The sequence below is a fragment of the Panulirus ornatus genome, chromosome 21 (genome assembly GCF_036320965.1).
Source record: "Panulirus ornatus isolate Po-2019 chromosome 21, ASM3632096v1, whole genome shotgun sequence".
Lineage (NCBI taxonomy): Eukaryota > Metazoa > Arthropoda > Malacostraca > Decapoda > Palinuridae > Panulirus > Panulirus ornatus.
The window spans coordinates 27,181,679-27,204,586 of NC_092244.1; positions in this window are offsets into that span (position 1 = coordinate 27,181,679).

Here is a 22,908-nt window from a genome sequence, read left to right on the forward strand (position 1 = left end):
TCCTTCCCCACCATCAATCCGTCCCCACCATCAACCCCTCCCCACCATCAACCCCTCCCCACCATCAACCCTTCCCCACCATCAACCCCTCCCCACCATCAATCCTTCCCCACCATCAATCCTTCCCCACCATCAACCCCTCCCCACCATCAACCCCTCCCCACCATCACTCCCTCCCCACCATCAATCCTTCCCCACCATCAACCCCTCCCCACCATCAACCCCTCCCCACCATCAACCCCTCCCCACCATCAACCCCTCCCCACCATCAACCCCTCCCCACCATCAGTCCCTCCCCACCATGAGAATTAAGGGAACCCCCTCTCAGCCACACGGGTGTAATAGTGATTGACACACATCTTTTACTGTCATCATTGGAGTTAAATAACCTTTTCCTCTGCCATTGTGGAAGTTAAAGGGGTTTAAACTCCTTCTCTGTCAATTTGGAAGTTAAAAGGGTTTAAACTCCTTCTCTGTAAGTTTGGAAGTTAAAAGGGTTTAATCTCCTTCTCTGTCAGTTTGGAAGTTAAAGGGATTAAATTCCTCTTCCCCTGCCATTCATGGGGTCGACGACCATATCTTGCCATGAGAGCTGATATCTACTTTTTTTCCCCATCATGGGAGTTGAGCCGTTATTTTCTGCCACCATAAGAGCTGCCCATTAAACCACATGACTCGACACACACACTCACCCCCTGACAGTATCAGAGGTTAGGACCAGTGATGGACCTCCGTGGTGGAGTGGTTAGCGCTGCTGGCCGTGACGCACTCATGGGGTCGCTAGCGATCCAACTTGCATAAGGTTCGAATCATGGTCGCGGTTGGAGGTTGACAGTCAACCCAGCTGTTCATTCTCCTCTTGGGCTGGAAGATGAATTGGATACTTGGCTTAGGCTAGGGTTACACACACACACACACCCACACACACACACACACACACACACACACAACGAGGAGGTATATGAATACGAACAAAGTGCATAGGAACGCGCACCTTCATAGAACATACTAACCTGTAACAACCTGGCTCGAACCCGGGCCCCCTGTGCAAGAGGCGGGAATGCTAACCGCTAGGCAATGGGCCTGGCTAATAGGAAATAACTATTCGAATACTATGTACTCGAATACTCTTCGTCTCCCGTTGGTGAGCAATGGGGTCTACACCTGTCATATAACTCCGCGTTGTACAGTTAGGTTCGGTAAAATGCTATCTGCCGGCTTTGTGCGCCTGTTGGGAAATGACCGGTGTAGACCCCGTTGCTCACCAACGTGAGACGAAGGGTATTCGAGTACATAGTATTCGAATAGTTATTTCCTATTAGCCAGGCACATAGGCTAGAGGTAGCATTCTCGCCTCTTGCACAGGGGTCCCGGGTTCGATCCTGGCTGTTGGAGGTTTGTATGTTCTATGAAGATGCGCTTTCCTATGCACTTTATTCGTATATATATATATATATATATATATACATATATATATATATTATCCCTGGGGATAGGGGAGAAAGAATACTTCCCACGTCTTCCCTGCGTGTCGTAGAAGGCGACTAAAAGGGAAGGGAGCGGGGGGCTGGAAATCCTCCCCTCTCGTTTTTTTTTTTTTTTTTTTTTTTTTTTTTTTTTTTTTTCCAAAGGAACAGAGAAGGGGGCTGGATGAGGATGTTTCCTCAGAGGCCCAGTCCTCTGTTCTTAACGCTACCTCGCTGACGCGGGAAATGGCGAATAGTATGAAAGAAAAAAAAAGATATATATATATATATATGTATATATATATATATATATATATATATATATACATATATATATATATATATATATATATTCTTTCTTTCATACTATTCGCCATTTCCCGCATTAGCGAGGTAACGTTAAGAACAGAGGACTGGGCCTTTAAGGAAATATCCTCACCTGGCCCCCTTCTCTGTTCCTTCTTTTGGAAAATTCAAAAAATGAGAGGGGAGGATTTCCAGCCCCCCGCTCCCTTACATAAATACAGAAAATTGAGAAAGTTTAAAAATTTATCTAATTCAAACTTAAATTTTCTTTTTTACCTGAATTCTTGAATATACATGTCCCACTTCTTAAAAGTTGTATTACTATTCACTTTCACTGGTGAGTCTATAAAAGCACAGAAAATATTGTAGATTTCCTTTAATTTTCAATTCTCATATGTTAAATGTTCATTTCTAACGAGTTTGTTTTCATCTAAAATATAAATACAGTCCATTTCCTTTTCCCAGATTACCTAGCTGGAATATCTGATCACTGAAAGTACTAATATGTTATGTCTTAAGGACTATAATACTGTATGTATGTTGGACCACACATTTGATGTTTTGTCCCTGTTCCTGCTCATGCCCAAGCCCCACTGTGACTTACAGTCCATGACAGTTCCCTCAGTTCTGGACAATGTTTACTACAGATATTATATTCACACTGTACATAATTTTACCATGAGTAATATGAAAAAAATATGCTATACAGCTTGATGATACAGATTTAAGAGAAAATGTGTTTACATGAGAAAGACAGACAACAGGTGGCCTGAGTGGCCCATATATATATATATATATATATATATATATATATATATATATATATATATATATATATATATATATATATATTATCCTGGGGATAGGGGATTAAGAATACTTCCCACGTATTCCCTGCATGTCGTAGAAGGTGACTAAAAGGGGAGGGAGCGGGGGGCTGGAAATCCTCCCCTCTCGTTTTTTTTTTTTATATCATTTTCCAAAAGAAGGAACAGAGGGGGCCAGGTGAGGATATTCCAAAAAAGGCCCAGTCGTCTGTTCTTAACGCTACCTCGCTAACGCGGGAAATGGCGAATAGTTTAAAAGAAAAGAAAGAAATATTTATATATATATATATATATATATATATATATATATATATATATATATATATATATATATATATATATATATATATCATTAAAGAGATAACCTTAAATAAGGCATTTAGTTGCCCGTGAAGTGTCAACTAACATATAAAAGAAATACAAGCAACTCCCATCATGTGTTACACAAACGGAGTCACACCCTCGAAATATCCTCATCAAAGTAACACCATCAGAGGTGTTCAGAAGAACTCTGGCTCCCGTCGTCATGGGATATACAACTTTCATTCCTTGCCGTCACTGGCGTTAGGAGAGTCATCTCTTTCTACCATACTGGCAGTTGAGGAAAACCTTCCTTCGCCATCATGACCAGAGTTGAATAAAAAAACTGCTCCTTCACCATCGTCGGAGCTGAAAGAACTCCCCTCCATAGCATCAGAAGAGTTGAAATAGCTTTCTCTTTTCAACCTTTTTCCCATTTGAGATAACCTTTTCTCAACCATCGTGAAAAACAAACTTATTTATTCAGTCATAGCGTCTGGCCCGTATATCATTAGGTCAGTCACACCAGCGACCCTCATCATTCTCCTATCGCCCATCCCACACACCATCATTTAAAGCTAGATGGCTCATGATTATTATCACTCGTCGTCGTGGATACAGACTCATCATGGATATAGATAGACTCATAGGCAAACATTTTCTATCTCAAATGAGATAATTTCATTTTCAATAGGAATGTTAATAAATGAAATGATTTACCAGTTATGTAAGTTGTATAAACATGTAAGAGACTTGACTTCGCTTTCAGTCCACTACCGGCGCTACTTACCTTTTCTTATTTACATGTACATTATACATGTTATTCTCTTCAAGTCATAAGTTGGCTGCTTGTCTTAGGACATGCTAATCTCCATGTTTCTGGTATCACAAACAGAAGTGAAGTTTGTATGATATATATATATATATATATATATATATATATATATATATATATATATATATATATATATATATATATATATATATATTATCCCTGGGGATAGGGGAGAAAGAATACTTCCCACATATTCCCTGCGTGTCGTAGAAGGCAACTAAGAGGGGGGGAGCTGGGGCTGGAAATCCTCCCCTCCCGTTTTTTTGATTTTCTAAAAGAAGAAACAGAGAAGGGGGAAGTCAGGGTAATCCCTCTAATGCTCAGTCCTCTTTTCTTAAAGGTACCTCGTTAACGCGGGAAATGGCGAATATGTGTGATAAAAAGAAATATATATATATATATATATATATATATATATATATATATATATATATATATATATATATATATATATATATATAACTTCTTCCTCCAGTATTTCTCCATTCATACCTACCTCCCAATTAACGTGTCCCTCAACCTTTACTGTACCTAATAACCTTGCTCTTATTCACATTTACTCTTGGCTTTCTTCTTTCACACACTTTATCAAACTCAGTCACCAGCTTCTGCAGTTTCTCACCCGAATCAGCCACCAGCGCTGTATCATCAGAGAACAACTGACTCACTTCCCAAGCCCTCTCATCCACAACAGACTGCATACTTGCCCCTCTCTCCAAAACTCTTGCATGCACCTCCCTAACAACCCCATCCATAAACAAATTAAACAACCATGGAAACATCACGCCCCCTTGCCGCAAAGCGACATTCACTGAGAACCATTCACTTTCCTCTCTTCTTACTCGTACACATGCCTTACATCCTCGACAAAAGCTTTTCACTGCTTCTACCAACTTGCCTCCCACACCATATATTTTCAATACCTTCCACAGAGCATCCCTATCAACTCTATCATATGCCTTCTCCAGATCTATGAATGCTACATACAAATCCATTTGTTTTTCGAATTATTTCTCACATGCATTCTTCAAAGCAAACACCTGATCCACACATCCTCTACCACTTTTCAAACCACACTGCTCTTCCCCAATCTGATGCTCTGTACATGCCTTCACCCTCTCAATCAATACCCTCCCATATAATTTACCAGGAATACTCAACAAAGTTATACCTCTGTAATTTGAGCACTCACTCTTATCCCCTTTGCCTTTGTACAATGGCACCATGCATGCATTCCGTCAATCCTTAGGCACTTCACCATGAGCCATACATACATTAAACATCCTTACCAACCTGCAATACCATCCATACCCGCTGCCCTGCTGGCTTTCATCTTCCGCAAAGCTTTCACTACCTCTTCTCTGTTTACCAAATTATTCTCCCTAACCCTCGCACTTCGCACACGACCTTGACCAAAACACCCTATATCTACCACTCTATCATCTAACACATTCAGCAAACCTTCAAAATACTCAAAATACTCACTCCATCTCCTCACATCACCACTACTTGTTATTACCCACCCACATACACATGTATATACATACACGCCCACACATGCTCATATACATACCTATACATTTCAACGTATACATACATATACGTACACAGACATATACATATATACACAGGTACATATTCATACTTGCTTCCTTCATCCTTTCTCGTCGCCACCCTGCCACACATAGAATGGCACCCCCTTTCCCCCGCGTGCGCGCGAGGTAGCGCTAGGAAAAGACAACAAAGGCCACATTTGTTCACACTCAGTCTCTAGCTGTCATGTGTAAATGCACCGAAACCACAGCTCCCTTTCCACATCCAGGCCGCACAAACTATCCATAGTTTACCCCAGACACTCCATATCCCCTTTTTCAATCCATTTACAGCACATCGAACCCGGTATACCAGATCGTTCCAATTCACTCTATTCCTTGCACGCTTTTCACCCTACTGTATGTTCAGGCCCCGATCGCTCAAAATCTTTTTCACTCCATCCTTCCACCTCCATATATCATCTTTGTCTATCTTTCCTCACTCATTCTCTCCATGTGACCTAACTATTTCAATAGACCCTCTTCTTCTCTATCAACAATACCCTTTTTATCACCACTCATCACTCTTACCCTTTCATTACTTACTCGATCAAACCACCTCACACCACATATTGTCCTCAGACATCTCATTTCCAACACATCCACCTTCTCCGCGCAACCCTATCTTTAGCCCACGCCTCGCAACCATAAATTATTGTTAGAACAGCTATTCCTTCAAATATACCCATTTTTGCCCTCCGAGATACCGTTCTCCCCTTCCACACATTCTTCAACGTTCCCAGAACCTTCGCCCCCTACCCCACCCTGTGACTTACTTCCGCTTCCATGGCTCCATCCGCTGCTAAATCCACTCCTAGATATCTAAGATACTTCACTTCCTCCACTTTTTCTCCATTCAAACTCACCTCGTAATTGACTTGTCCCTCAACCCTACTGAACCTAATAACCTTGCTTTTATTTATATCTACTCTCAGTTTTCTTCTTTCACACACTTTACCAAACTCAGTCACCAGTTTCTGCAGTTTCTCACCCGAATCAGCCACCAGCGCTGTGTCATCAGCGAACAACAACTGACTCACTTCCCAAGCCTTCTCATCCACAACTGACTGCATACTTGCCCCTCTCTCCAAAACCTTTGCATTTACCTCCCTAACAACCCGATCCATAGGATAATTAAACAGCCACGGAGACATCATGCACCCCTGCCGCAAACCAACATTCACTGGAAACCAGTCACTTTCCTCTTTTCCTACTCGTACACATGCATTACATCCTTGATAAAAACTTTTCACTGCTTCTCGCAACTTACCTCCCATACCATATGCTCTTAATACCTTCCACAAAGCATCTCTATCATCTCTGTCATATGCCTTCTCCAGATCCATAAATGCTCCATACAAATCCATCTGTTCTTCTAAGTATTTCTCGCATACCTTCTTCAAAGGAAACATTTGACCACACATCTACCACTTTTGAAACCACACTGCTCTTCCACAGTCTGATGCTCTGTACATGCCTTCACCCTCTCAATCAATACCCTCCCATATGATTTCCTAGGAATGCTATGCAAACTTATACCTTTGTAATTTGAATTCTCACCTTTATCCCCTTTGCTTTTTGTACAGTGGCACTATGTATGCATTCCGCCAATCCTCAGACACTTCACCATGAACCATACATACATTGAATATCCTCACCAACCAGTCAACAACACAGTCATCCCCTTTTTTAATAAATTCCACTGTAATACCATCCAAACCCGCCGCCTTGCCGGCTTTCATCTTCCGCAAAGCTTTCGCTACCTCTTCTCTGTTTACCAAACTATTCTCCTTGATCCCCTCGCTTCGCATACCACCTCGACCAAAAGACCCTTTATCTGCCACTCTATCATCAAACACATTCAACAAACCTTCAAAATACTCCATCTCCGCACTGCACCACTACTTATTGTTACCTCCCCATTTGCCCCCTTCACAGATGTTCCCATTTCCTCACGGTCAGGAACGCTATCCATTACGCCACTGAGGTTTGCTGGTTGTATCCCAGTGTATGTAAAGTCTAAAAGCAGCCAATGCCTTCCATCTTGGAAGTTCCAACACTCGTTTGTTTCAATGAGAGTTGAACGAAGCGACTAACGACCGTATCGGGACTCGACCAACTTCCTCTGTCGTAGATGTTACAACTGCCATCCACAACAGAAGGTTAATCACTTACCATCCGTAACAGTGTTAATCACTTACCATCCGTAACAGTGACCGTTAAAACAGTTATTCGTCTGATGCGGCAGCAGTTAAAACAGTTATACTTCGATACAGTGGCAGTTAAAACAGTTATGCTTCGTCACAGTGGCAGTTAAAGCACTATTGCTTCGTTACAGTGGCAGTTAAAGCACTATTGCTTCGTTACAGTTGCAGTTAAACGGTTGTTTTTCGTTACAGTGGCAGTTAAAACATTTATGCTTCGTTGCAGTGGAAGTTAAAGTAGTTACGCTTCATTATATTGACTGTTAAAATAGTTACGCTTCATTACAGTGGCGGCTAAAGCAGTAATCTTCATTACAGTGGCAGTTAAAGCAGTTATGCTTCATTACAGTGGCAGTAAAGGCGTTATGCTTCATTCCAGTGGTAGTTAAAATAGTTATGCTTTATTCCAGTGGCAGTCAAAGCAGTTATGCTTCATTCCAATGGCAGTTAAAGCAGTTATGTTTCATTGCAGTGGCAGTAAAGCCGTTATGCTTCTTTCCAGTGGCAGTTAAAGCAGTTATGCTTCATTCCAGTGTCAGTTAAAGCAGTTATGCTTCATTACAGTGGCAGTAAAGTCGTTATGCTTCGTTCCAGTGGCAGTTAAAGTAGTTATGCTTCATTCCAGTGCCAGTTAAAGCAGTTATGCTTCATTCCAGTGGCAGTTAAAGCAGTTATGCTTCATTCCAGTGGCAGTTAAAGTAGTTATGCTTCATTTCAGTGGCAGTTGAAACATTGATCATCTCTGTTAGTGGAGGAGAAGGGTCATCATCTGCTGGAGTGCATGTTAAAACAGTTAACATCCCTCATAAAGGTATGACAGTTATCATCAGTTATAGTGGAGTCAGTCATCAAGTTATAGTTATCAGTCCTCTGGCGGAAGTCAAAACTCATCATGTTCAGGTGGAGTCAAAACTCATCATGCTCTGGTGGAAGTCGAAAGTCATCTTTGTCTCGTGGAATTCAAAACTCACCTTGTTCTAGTGGAAGTAAAATGCACCATGTTCCGATAGAATTCAAAACTCACCATGTTCTAGTGGAATTCAAAACTCGTCATGTTCTAGTGAAGGTCAAAAGTCATCATGTTCTAGTAAAGGTCAGAACTCACCATATTCAAGTGGAAGGCAAACCTCATCATGTCCTGTTGTAAATAAAGTCATCTTGTTCTGGCTGAATTCAAAACTCATCTTCTAAAACTCTAGAGAGGAACTCAAAATTCGTCATGTACTAGTGGAACTTAAATCTCATCATGTTCTGATAGAAGTCAAAACTCATCGTGTTCTGGTGGAAGTCAGAACTTATTGCGTTCTGGTGGAAGTCAAGAGTCATCATTTTCTGGTGGAAGTCAGAAGTAACCATGTTCTAATGAAAGTCAAAACTCATTATGTTCTGGTGGGAATCAAAAGTCATTATTCTAGTGAAAGTCATATGTCATCATGTTCTGGTAGAAGTTAAAGCTCATCATGTTCTGGTGAAAGTCAAAACTCGTCATGTTTTGAAGTCAAAACTCATCATGCTCTGATGGAGTTAAAAAACTCTTCATGTTATGGTAGAGGTCAAAACTCGTCGTGTTCTGGTGGAAGTCAAAATTCATCACGTTTTAGTGGAAGTCAAATACGTCATATTCTGGTTGAAGTCAAAAGTTATCATGTTCTCGTGGAAGTTGAAATGAATTACATTCTAGTGAAGGTCAAATCACATCATGCTCTGGTTGGAGTCAAAATGCCTCACGTTTTGGTGGAAGTCAAAAGCGCTTCATGTTCTGGTTGAAGTCAAATATCATCATTTTCTGGTGGAAGCGAAAAGTCATCACGTTCTAGTGGAGGTCAAAACTCACCATGTTCTGGTGGAAGCCAAAACGCGTCGCGCTCGAGGGGGAAGTCAACATTCACCACTTTGTGCTGGAGGTCGAATGCTTCATCATCATTTCTACCAGAAGCTGAATCGATCCTTATCTGTTCTAATGGGATTACATTAATCACCACCTCCAGTTGAAGTTCAACTTTAAATATCTGGTCATTTGCCTACCTGATTCATGAACTGCTTCTCTCGCAGGTGAACTGCTGATCTAGAACAGTAGATAGCCACTCTCATCCCATGGCGGTAAGTAGAGGCGTCGCGTCTACCGTTCCACATATCATCAACCATTTCATTGCCTTAATGGCTGAGGTGATACTTTATTGGATCGTTGATCCATTGGAAGGAAGTGCTGCAAGTCTTGGCCTCTGTCGTGCTGAGCTTATGCGAGACACAAGTCCTCACTGCATCACTTGCAAGTATGTAGCGCCGTTTGTGTGCGCGCGCGAGTCTGTGCGTGTGAGCGTGTGTGTGTGTGTGTGTGTGTGTGTGTGTGTGTGTGTGTGTGGGTGTGTAATCTTAAAGTGCCTTAGTCTTAAGTCGAATATTGTACTCTATTTTTTTTTCATGATTTTTTGTAATATGGCAGCCTAAGTTGAATCTTCTTCTGTACAATGAAAAAGGCGGTCATTTCTGTTACCCTGTCTGTAAACACACCGAGGATGTTGCTAGACGCATGAGGACTAACCCCCAGACACAGTTGCCAATCTACCTGCCGTGGCAGGAGTAGAATATCTTTGCTCGCGTGATACTTTTTGGGAAATCTTTTGGTGGTGAGCAGGAGGGTCGTGTTGGCAATGTGGGAGGTATGAAGAGGAAATATACCGTAAGTGAATAGTTATACCACTGAACGATGCCATTCTTCCGTTCATGGTATGGGGGCCAGGGAGGGAGGGAATGTTGATGGTCGTGATGTGGTAGTCAAGGAAGGAGGGCGTGGTGGTGGCCAGGGAGGATGTGTTGCTTAGAGAGGGTGTGATAACCATGGAAGAGAGTAGTCGTGGTAATGGGGTAGGGTGCGGTAGCCAGGAAGTGACCAAGTAAAGGTGGTGAGCGAGGGTGTGGTAGCTAGAGGAGAGGGGAGGGAACTGTGGAGGTGAGGGAAAGTTTGATGGCCAGGGTGGGAAGGCGTGGTGGTGGTGAGGGATAGTGTGGTAAGGGATTCCTGTTGTCAGAGCTTCTGCTCAGTGCAAGTACGAGTTTAAAAGCCAATGGCCGGTTGATCAGCAGCTTCACAGGCCTGTGTAGGGGTGAGCAGACTAGGGACCGGAGGCTCCTAATCTGCTGGTGACAGTGAGGTGATGGTGAGCTGCTGTAGGTGACAGTGAGGTGATGGTGTGCTGCTGCAGGTGCCAGTGAGGTGATGGTGAGTTGCTGCAGGTGACAGTGAGGTGATTGTGTGCTGCTGCAGGTGACAGTGAGGTGATGGTGAGCTGCAGCGTGTGACAGAGGTGATGGTGAGCTGCTTCAGGTGACAATGAGGTGATGGTGAGAGAGGAGAGATGGTATCACGAGTCTAACGGGTGTTCGTGATCTTTGATATAATATTAGAATGGAAATGAACAAAATGTAGCGTGTGATAATTAGAGAACCGTAATCACTCTCATTAGAATTAAAACAACGCTGAATTTGCATATTGTTGGTGCGATTACAGGGTGTAAATTAGCTAGTTAGCACCGCTTGATGCATGAGGGCCAGGCTGAACAAGGTGTACGACGGGGCCCAGTACAATTAATGGCGCTCCAGTTCTGGAAAAATACGGAACAATATCCTGAATTTGTGTCTTTGGACTAACATATTGTGTGTGTGTGTGTGTGTGTGTGTGTGTGTGTGTGTGTGTGTGTGCGTGTGTGTGTGTGTGTGTGTGTGTGTGTGTGTGTGTGGGTGTGTGTGTGTATGTATGTGTGTGTGTGTATGTGTGTGTGTGTGTGTGTGTGTGTGTGTGTGTGTGTGTGTGTGTGTGTATGTGTGTTTGTATACGTGTGTGTGTGTGTGTGTGTGTGTGTGTGTGTGTGTGTGTGTGTGTGTCTGTGTGTGTGTGTGTGTGTGTGTGTGTGTGTGGAGAAACACAACCTCAGATAACGCACAATGAAAGTTCAGTGTAGCACCCCCTGAAACCAGAACATGTAGTGTGGTTGGCTAACAAGGGCTGCCACATGAATTGCCCATGAACTGTGTCCATGAATCATCATCTCAAATTCACGCTGAAGTGGAAAAGAAACGAAGGGATGAAATGCCGTGGTGTGGTGGTGTTTCCTGCATGTGAGAGAAACGTCTTTCAAAATTTCATCGCTGAGGTCAGTCCATTGTGTGTTGGCGTTCCTAGACCCACGGAACAAGTCCATCCGCCCTTCATGTCTGCTGCTGATGCCATAAAGCCGCACTAGTGTCATCCTATCTCTCATGACAGTGTTCTGGAGGACTGCAAAGTGGGCGTGCTGTGTAAAGCAGGGTACGGGATGCAAGTGAAAAACTTAGAAAGAAAATGGAAATAAGATGCAAGATGCATCAAGGGACTGTTGTATATATAGATTTGTTATCTTAACCGTATCCCCAAATGGTGGCGGGAACTGGTTTGTCTCCGCTGATTTCTTCCTGTGTTGGTCACATTTGGACCATCTTTCTGTTCATGAAGTTTATCAGAATTTTCAAGTCTCCTTCAGAGATCAAAATCTGGCTGTCTTATAAGGACAGCTGAATGTCACCCGTTGTGTTGTGTCCACGGGCCCCTCCCTCGTTTGGTCTCGCCATATGGACTTGGAAAATATTGCCAAAAAGACTTTTCAAATCTTCTTCAGAGCTCCAGACCAGCCTGTCTCCCGCCAGTATGGACAGCTAAATGTTCCCCGGTGTGGCCATGGACCCCCACCTGGTATTGTCTCGCAATATGGACGGATAAATATTGAGAAAAATACAGGAATGGAGGGAGACATCTTGGGATTAGTCCGTTCGGTGGTGGTGATGGTGGTGGTAGGGAGGGAAAGGTGCGTCACACTGTCTTTATCACTGTGGCTGTTGGGGAGGGAAGGCGCGGGTCGTATGTAAGTGTAGACCAAACGATTGTGACGTGCGGGCATGAACAGCTTCCTGATTCAGTGAAAAAGATTAACGATGAAGGTTGCACCGTATTGTATATAGTCATTGTTCAACATGGCGTCTGGTACATAGGTGTTACCGGACTCAGTCCATTTAGCTCCGCTTCTTGAAGCGGCACAATCTTTGGCTGCAGAGACCTCTGGAAAGAGGTACTAGGTAACAATCAGGTCTGTTTCTTAGAAAAAATCTTGGGGTAATTAGAAAAAACAATGAATGATATCTCTTTATCCTTTATGTTCGCCATTTTCCGCGAAATAGCGCCTGGAACAGACGCAGATATGGTCTCCGTCGCTCACTTCCATCATCTAGTTGTCATGTATAATGCACAAAAACCAGAGCCCTCTATCCAGAGCCAGGTCCCGCAGGCCTTTCCGTGGATTTCCCCGACTGTCTATATGTTGTGGTTCAGCTCACTGACAACACGTCGTTCCCTATGTGTATCACTTCACTCCAGTTTGCTCCCTTTCATACCTCGCACCCTTCTGCAACCCGAACCTTCAGATCATCTCACTCCATCTTTGCACCGTCCTCCTCACTCATCCTCTCTATAAGTCCACACAGTTTCAGCACATCCTCTTCAGCTCTCTCATACATACTCCTCTTACTACCACACCTCCCTCTTATACCCTCTTATTTCTTATTCTTACCCCACATCACATGTTCAAACAATTGATTTCCAACAGATTCATCTTTTAATTTTGTTTAAGGCCCACGCCTTTCATCCACACAGCATCGACGGGACAGTTTTACCTTCACACATACCCATCTCTGCCCTGAAAGTCATTGACTTCTCTTTCCACACATTTCTCAATACGGGCTGATACCTGTAACCTCTTTCACCCACCATATGGCTCACTTCAGCTGCCATATACACTCCCAAATATGTGAAATACTCAGCCTCTTCCAGGTTCTCTCTGTATCTGATAACCTTGTTTTTATTCACATCTGCTCTCAACCTTCACCTTTCATACACTTTCCCAAACTAAGTGCACCACCTTCTGCAGTTTTGTCACTCGAATCTGCCACCTGCACCGTGTCAGCAGCAAACAGCAAGTGACTCCCCTCCTTGCCGCCCCCCCCTACCCACAAGAGGCTGCACTCACCACCCCGTCCAGAAACAAATGAAACAGCCACGGTATCATCACAGCGCCCTTGATGCAGACCCATCTTCCCCCTACGCTTTACTCTTTTGATAAAAGCTCTCCGCTGCTTCTAGTAGCTCTCCTCCCACGCCATGTATTAGCAACACTTTTCACGTAGCACCTCTATCAACCCGATCATACGCCTTCTCCAGATCCAGAAACGTCACGTGCATATTGTCTTTCCGTCAAAGTATTTCTCGCATGCATACTGTAAAGCAAACACCTGACCCACACATTCTCTGCCACTGCGGAAGCCACATTGTTCCTCCCCATTCTGAACTCTTTGCATGCCATCCCACTGTCAATCAACACTTTCCCATACAACTTACCATTTATATTCAACATACTTATACCACTGTAATTCGAGCATTCACTTTTGTACCCCGTGCCTTTAAACACTAGCTTTATAAATGCATTCCGCCAGTCCTTAGATACCACACCGTGAGCCATAATACAGTGAAAGTCCTACCCAACCAATCAGCACTACAGTCACCCCCCCCCCTCAAGAAATTCAACTGCAGTCACATCCACTCCGGCGGCTTTGCCGCACATCATCTTATGCAAGGCTTTCACAATCTCTTCTTTTTTCATCAAACTACTTTTCATGACTTTCTCACTTCGCATACTCCACCTTCAACACATCCCACATCTACCATCTTCTCATCGAACAAATTTAGCAATCCTTCGATATACTCAATCTCCTTTTCACCTTATTTCTGCCTGTTACCACTTTTCCATTGGCCTTCTTCACTGATGTTCCAGTTTGTTCTATTTCTTACACTACTGACCTCCTCCTGTAATATTTGTGTATCTCTCTAAACTTTGTTGATACTCCTTCCCCCAACACTCATTTGCTCTCTTTTTCAGCCTCTTCACCTTCCTCTTGACCCCCTGCCGCTGTCTCTTGTACGTCACTCAATGCCGTGAACTATTCTCCTGCAAAGAGCGCCCATACACCTCTCTTTTATCTATCAACAGCAACTTAATTTCCTCATCCCATTGCTCACTATCCTTTCTCACTTATCCCTCTCCTACCTTCTGCATGCTAAACATTTCTCTCACACATATAAGCAGTACCTCCCATTCCTCATCCATTGGCCTAGCTTCATCTGCCCTCACCTTGCATCATTGTACACTCCATCTCTTCTGGTATCTTAGCTTAAAAGTTTCTTTTTCCAAGCTCACTCTCTTGCATCACTGTCCTCGTCCCCGAATCATATCTTCTCTTCCTAAAGCCTTTACATATGTTCACCCTCGCCTTAACCAAGTAATGATCAGATATTCCACCAGATGCCCCTCTCAGCACATACACATCCAAGAGTCTCTTTTTCTTCTACGCCTGTCAATTCAATAACGCCCCCTTCATTCCTTCTCACCCTTTGAAGTACACACAGTCAAAAAAGTATCTTCATGAATGGGTCCATTGAATGTCAGAATGAACAATATGACTCCTTTGGTCTCGATAGGGTTTGTAAGCGTGACTGGGAGGCGCATTTCCTTTATAGTTATGATAGCTCCTATTTAGAGTGATAACCATCGAAATGTGAAACAAATACGTTGCATTATAGCTGTGTGAAAACGGTATATTCAACGTTGCGTACAATGTCTCGTGTACATAGAGAATTATAGAATGGACGTCAGGGGATGAGTTAGCATGTAGGAATAGAAAGAATCACAGTTGAAAATGTATCATACGATATATGAATATCGTATACATTTGTAATGGTTATAACGTTATATATGTGTAATATAATTGTTGTAAGCGTCGGGTCCTGAACCAATACGTGAAATTTTCCCTTTTCCTGAATATATATATATATATATATATATATATATATATATATATATATATATATATATATATATATCTTAATTGCGCGTTAGCGAGGTAGCGCATGGAAACAGACGAGGATGGCCCAACCCACTCACATACACATGTATATACATAAACGCCCACACACGCACATACACATACGTATATATTTCGTCATATACATATACATACACAGATATATGCATATATACACATGTACATATTCATACTTGCTGCCATCATCCATTTCCGTCGCCACCCCGCCACACATGAAATGGCACCCCCCTCCACTCCCCTTCCAGCGAGGTAGCGCCAGGAAGACAAAAAAGGCCACATTCGTTCACACTCAGTGTCTTGCTGTCATGTGTAATATATATATATATATATATATATATATATATATATATATATATATATATATATATATATATATATGTATATATATATATATATATATATATATATATATATATATATATATATATATATATATATATACAGAGAGAGAGAGAGAGAGAGAGAGAGAGAGAGAGAGAGAGAGAGAGAGAGAGAGAGAGAATTTTACATATTCGCCATTTCCCGTGTTAGCGAGGTAGCGCTAAGAACAGAGGACTGAGCCTAAGAGAGAAAATCCTAACTTGGCCCCCTTCTCTGTTCCTTCTTTTGTAATAGTAAAAACTCATGGGAAGGATTTCCAGCCCCCCCCGCTCCCTCCCCTTTGAGTCGCCTTTAACGACACTCAGGGAATACGTGGGAAGTATTCTTTCTCCCTTATCCCCGGTCGATATTTGCGGGTTCTGAGATATAGAGTTTGCTACTGTTTACAGTTTATCTCTGTGTATGGTACACTATCTGTAACCATCGCTACTTTCTGTCATTCGCCCTTTAAACGTAACAGTTATTACAGAGGCAGGGGAGGGGATGGTTACGCCAAATTCTAGTATGACAAAAAGTGATCGTCCGATATGATTTATCGTACACTAAATATGTAAACTTACTCGTTTATCCAGTAAATGTATGAGTCACACATGATAAGAATGGGCATTATCGACACGCTGCTGCACACGTACAATTACAACGAAAAATCTATACAGCAGGATGTGTGTGACACCCACGAACAACTTTGTCCTTTGCTCTCTGAATTATTCATTTCGGCACGTTTGTTTCCATTTTATGCATGTGTGATTACCCTGCAACATTTGACAATTGGTTTCATAAGCCGTCAATAATTTTTTTTCTGAAAAAGAGGGCGAATGAGAGATGGGGTGAGCGAGCATCAGCAAACTTTCTGAGAGAATATTTTGGAACGAGGTTAACAGTGCGAGAAAAACAAGAGAACAAATGGGAACATAGGTGAAGGGGCCGAACGGGGAAGTGGTAATTGGTAGGAGTGAGGAAGAGAGGCGAGTGTTTCGGGAAGGGCTGCGTGAATGTCACAGCAATTTTGATGTGAGGGATCGAGTATATGTAATGAGTGGCTAGAATACGAGAGTGGGTAACTTGGTAGTTAAAGGCATAACTTAGGGGCATGGGGTACCCAGTGTTGTGAATGATGATAGTGAACAGCTTGTGGAGCTGTGTGCTGGAAAAGGACTGGTGATTGTGAAACGTCTGGTTTAAAAAGAGGGACATACATAAGGCTATACGGGTGAGGAGGGAAGATGGTTTGCGGACGTTATTGGATCATGTAGTAATTTACGGGCACATAGAAGAGAGGGGCTTGGATATGAATGCCCTGAGAGGGACAGCTGGTGGAATGTTTGGTCACTTCTTGGAGGAGGCGATGATGAAGGTTTGACAGGCCCTCGGGAAAGAGGAAATGATACGGTTGAGAAGGGGTTGGTGAACGTGTGTGAGTATGAAAAAGAGGCTTGGATGAAGAGATTTAAGAATAAAAGAAACTAATGGAATGAATTGGATCGATGTGGTATACAGGGAGCGTCGCGCTCTCACTGGACTGAACTACGGTGTATGAGGCAGTTGAGGAACCCATGGAGAGGTCTGTGAAACCTGGTTGTGGATACAGAGCCATGGTTTCGGTGCATTACACATGACAGCTAGAGAATGGATGTGAGCGAGGCCTTTTTTTCGTCCGTTCCTGGCGTTGCCTCGCAAATTTGTGAATCGGTGAACTGTGTTGATGACTGCTTAGTATGGATGTTCATTGTATGTATGGTTCATGGTGAAGTGCCTGAGGATTGGCGGAATGCATGCATAGTGCCGTTGTGCAAAGGCAAAGGTGAGTGTTCAAATTACAGAGGTATAAGTTTGTTGAGTATTCCTGGTAAATTATATGGGAGGGTATTGATTGAGAGGGTAAAGGCATGTACGAAGAGCATCAGATTGGGGAAGAGCAGTGTGGTTTCAGAAGTGGTAAAGGATGTGTGGATCAGGTGTTTGCTTTGAAGAATGTATGTGAGAAATACTTAAAAAAACAGATGGATTTGTATGTAGCATTTATGGATCTGGAGAAGGCATATGATAGAGTTAATATAGATGCTTTGTGGAAGGTACTAAGAGTATATGGTGTGGGAGGTAAGTTGCTAGAAGCAGTGAAAAGTTGTTATCAAGGATGTAAGGCATGTGTACGAATAGGAAGAGAGGAAAGTGACTGGTTCCCAGTGAAAGTTGGTTTGCAGCAGGGGTGCGTGATGTCTCCATGGTTGTTTAATTTGTTTATGGATAGGGTTGTTAGGGAGGTGAATGCAAGAGTTTTGGAGCGAGGGGCAAGTATGCAGTCTGTTGTGGATGAGAGGGCTTGGGAAGTGAGTCAGTTGTTGTTCGCTGATGATACAGCACTGGTGGCTGATTCGGGTGAGAAACTGCTGAAGTTGGTGATTGAGTTTAGTTAAGTGTGTGAAAGAAGAAAGCTGAGAGTAAATGTGAATAAGAGCAAGGTTATTAGGTTCAGTAGGGTTAAGGGACAAGTAAATTGAGAGGTAAATTTGAATAGAGAAAAACTGGAGGAAGTGAAGTGTTTTAGATATCTGGGAGTGTATTTAGCATCGGATGGAACCATGGAAGCGTAAGTGAGTCACAGGGTGGGAGAGGGGATGAAGGTTCTAGGAGCGTTGAAGAATGTGTGGAAAGCGTAAACGTTATCTCGAAGAGCAAAAATAGGTACGTTTGAAGGAATAGTGGTTCCAACACTGCTATATGTTTATGAGGCATGGGCTATAGATAGGATTGTGCGTAGGAGGGTAGATGTATCGGAAATGAGATGTTTAAGGACAGTATGTGGTGTGAGATGGTTTGATCGAGTAAGTAATGAAAGGGTAAGAGAGATGTGTGATAATAAAAAGAGTGTGGTTGAGAAAGCAGAAGAGGGAGTATTGAAATGGTTTGGTCACATGGGGAGAATGAGTGAGAAAAGATTGACAAAGGATATATGTGTCAGAGGTGGAGGGAACGAGGAGAAGTGGGAGACCAAATTGGAGGTGGAAGGATAGAATGAAAAAGATTTTGAGCGATCGAGGCCTGAACATACAGGAGGGTGAAAGGCGTACAAGGAATGGAGTGAATTGGGACGATGTGATATACCGTAGTCGACGTGCTGTCAGTTGATTGAGCCAGGGCATGTGAAGCGTCTGGGGTAAACCATGGATATTTTTGTGGGGACTGGATATGGAAAGGGAGCTGTGGTTTCGGTACGTTACACGTGACAGCTAGAGGCTGAGTGTGAACGAATGGGGCCTTTGTTGTCTTTTCCTAGCGCTACCTCGCTCGCCCGGGTTGAAAGGGGTGCTGTTTTCCATGAGTGGCGACGAGAATGGATGAAGGCAGCAAGTATGAATATGTACATGTGTATATATGTTTATGTCTGCGTATGTATATGTATGTATACGTTGAAATGTATAGGCATGTGTATGTGCGTGTGTGAGCGTTTATGTATATACATGTGTATGTGGGTGGGTTGGGCCATTCTTTCGTCTGTATCCTTGCGCTACCTCGCTAACGCGGGAGACAGCGACTAAGTATGATATATATATATATATATATATATATATATATATATATATATATATATATATATATATATATATATATATGTAATATAGCATAATTATGTCATAGACGCACACATCATAGAACCAGACGCTGGTGTTGCATGTCCCCGCCATCCTCGTAACGCACAAAAACACTAGGCAAACACGACTCGTGAGCGACTATGATGATTAGCAACGCGCAGCCGGCGGCTTCCTCTCTCCCAGTCACAGAGAGGCACTTCAGTCATTCACTCTGCTAATCAGCCAGTTAGTCAGTCATCCACTCACCTCATCAGCCAGCAGGGCAGGCGAGGTGTCTCCCCTCTGGGCCTCGGGCGAGTGACTGGCAGACTGGTGTATACAGACGTCTCGCGCCGACAAATATTGACTGTCAACTTTAATCTGTTGATGTAATTACTATGTGTTTGCTGGCGAGGAGACGTCGAGGCTGGAGTGTGACACTGAGATCCGACACTTCTCTAATAAGCTCCTCTGCCTCCGTTAGGGTGGCGTTCCTTCTCTGCGTAGGACTACACACACACACACACAGAGCCAACCTTCCTTTGGAATGAATGTTAATACGTTCTCATCAACACAGAGCCCAGGTATTGTCTGAGGTGGACGAATGTATGATATCATAAGAATTCAGAGAATTCTTGGGTACAAAATATAGTGTCCCTTTCATCATGATTATATACTGATTGACTCCATAACTGGTATTTAGAATTCATTCAGGGCCAGACCACAGTCTTGTGCAATAAAAAGTATCATTTCCTTATTCATGTGTGAGTCATATTCAGAGGTCAACCTAATGTCTTAATAGATGAGAAACAGCAGCTGATTTTTCTCATTCATGAGTGAACCGAAGTCTAATGACTGGGGTGTATTAGCTGACATTCATTTTTGTTAGCTTAGACGGCACGGGCAGATAGATGCCCTAATCAAGGTCATCTCTCTCTCTCTCTCTCTCTCTCTCTCTCTCTCTCTCTCTCTCTCTCTATCTATATATATATATATATATATATATATATATATATATATATATATATATGCCTTAGCCAAAGCCAAAGCCTCTGCTTATCTACCATCGTTTAGGGAGGATGCACATCTGGGTTGACTGTGGACCGACTGTCGCAACCAATAGTCGAACCTGTGTGCTCGACCCTGGGCGGCCCGTGAATGCGTCACGGTCAGCATCGCTGACCACTGCACCACGGAGGTCCATATGAAATAAACCAGAATACAATGGCTTTAATCCCTCTGCTCATAACGCAGTACATGGCCGGTCATCATGACAGTGAGGGAACACGCACGACACGTTTATATGTTCATTTTCTAGGTTGGGTTGGTTGGTTGGTTGGTTGGTTGGATGGTTGGTTGGTTGGATGGTTGGTTGGTTGGTTGGTTGGTTGGATGGTTGGTTGGATGGTTGGTTGGTTGGATGGTTGGTTGGTTGGTTGGTTGGTTGGATGGATGGTTGGTTGGTTGGATGGATTGATGGTTGGTTGGTTGGTTGGATGGATGGTTGGTTGGTTGGTTGGTTGGTTGGTTGGTTGGATGGATTGATGGTTGGTTGGTTGGATGGATGGATGGTTGGTTGGATGGATGGTTGGTTGGTTGGATGGTTGGTTGGTTGATTGGTTGGTTGGTTGTTTGGATGGTTGGTTGGTTGGTTGGGTGGTTGGTTGGATGGGTGGATGGTTGGTTGGATGGTTGGTTGGTCGATTGGATGGTTGGATGGTTGGTTGGTCGATTGGTTGGTTGGATGGATGGATGGTTGGTTGGTTGGATGGTTCGTTGGTTGGTCGGTTGGATGGTTGGTTGGATTGTTGGTTGGTTGGTTGGTTGGATGGTTGGTTGGGCTTTAGTCCTATCAACTGCCAGGGTCATTAAGGCCGTCAACATAAGCTATTTCCGCCAACCGGAAAATCTTTAACACCTTCTTCAAGTGTTGAAGATAACTTTTAAAACCACATCCACACTCTCGCTACGCATGTGGCCCCATCAAGTATATTATAAACGATGATTAAGACTTCTTTAACAAGCAAATGTTGTGTAAACCAGGGTACCTAGGTTTACCCTGGGGTGTTCATATGGCGCTCATGAAGTGCTGACAGCTTTCAAGATATATCACGGTATGTATGGAGGAATGGATGTGAGCGTCGATGACTGAATATCACAATTCAGACTAGGTATTTAATCAGATATTCCGTTTTCTTTTAATCAGCCAGGTATTATGGGGGATAGAAACCGTACCTCGAGACACACGTCATCACCAAAAGAATTCTCAAAGGCTTCTTGTGTTTATGCTATTAAGATCCGTAATCGATCTAATGGTGTCGAGGATGTAAGGCATGTGTACGTGTAGGAAGAGAGGAAAGTGATTGGTTCTCAGTGAATGTAGGTTTGCGGCAGGGGTGTGTGATGTATCTATGGTTGTTTAATTTGTTTATGGATGGGGTTGTTAGGGAGGTGAATGCAAGAGTTTTGGAAAGAGGGGCAAGTATGAAGTCTGTTGGGGATGAGAGAGCTTGGGAAGTGAGTCAGTTGTTGTTCGCTGATGATACAGCGCTGGTGGCTGATTCATGTGAGAAACTGCAGAAGCTGGTGACTGAGTTTGGTAAAGTGTGTGAAAGAAGAAAGTTAAGAGTAAATGTGAATAAGAGCAAGGTTATTAGGTACAGTAGGGTTGAGGGTCAAGTCAATTGGGAGGTAAGTTTGAATGGAGAAAAACTGGAGGAAGTAAAGTGTCTTAGATATCTGGGAGTGGATCTGGCAGCGGATGGAACCATGGAAGCGGAAGTGGATCATAGGGTGGGGGAGGGGGCGAAAATTCTGGGAGCCTTGAAGAATGTGTGGAAGTCGAGAACACTATCTCGGAAAGCAAAAATTGGTATGTTTGAAGGAATAGTGGTTCCAACAATGTTGTATGGTTGCGAGGCGTGGGCTATGGATAGAGTTGTGCGCAGGAAGATGGATGTGCTGGAAATGAGAAGTTTAAGGACAATGTGTGGTGTGAGGTGGTTTGATCGAGTAAGTAACGTAAGGGTAAGAGAGATGTGTGGAAATAAAAAGAGCGTGGTTGAGAGAGCAAAAGAGGGTGTTTTGAAATGGTTTGGGCACATGGAGAGAATGAGTGAGGAAAGATTGACCAAGAGGATATATGTGTCGGAGGTGGAGGGAACGAGAAGTGGGAGACCAAATTGGAGGTGGAAAGATGGAGTGAAAAAGATTTTGTGTGATCGGGGCCTGAACATGCAGGAGGGTGAAAGGAGGGCAAGGAATAGAGTGAATTGGATCGATGTGGTATACCGGGGTTGACGTGCTGTCTGTGGATTGAATCAGGGCATGTGAAGCGTCTGGGGTAAACCATGGAAAGCTGTGTAGGTATGTATATTTGCGTGTGTGGACGTATGTATATACATGTGTATAGGGGTGGGTTGGGCCATTTCTTTCGTCTGTTTCCTTGCGCTACCTCGCAAACGCG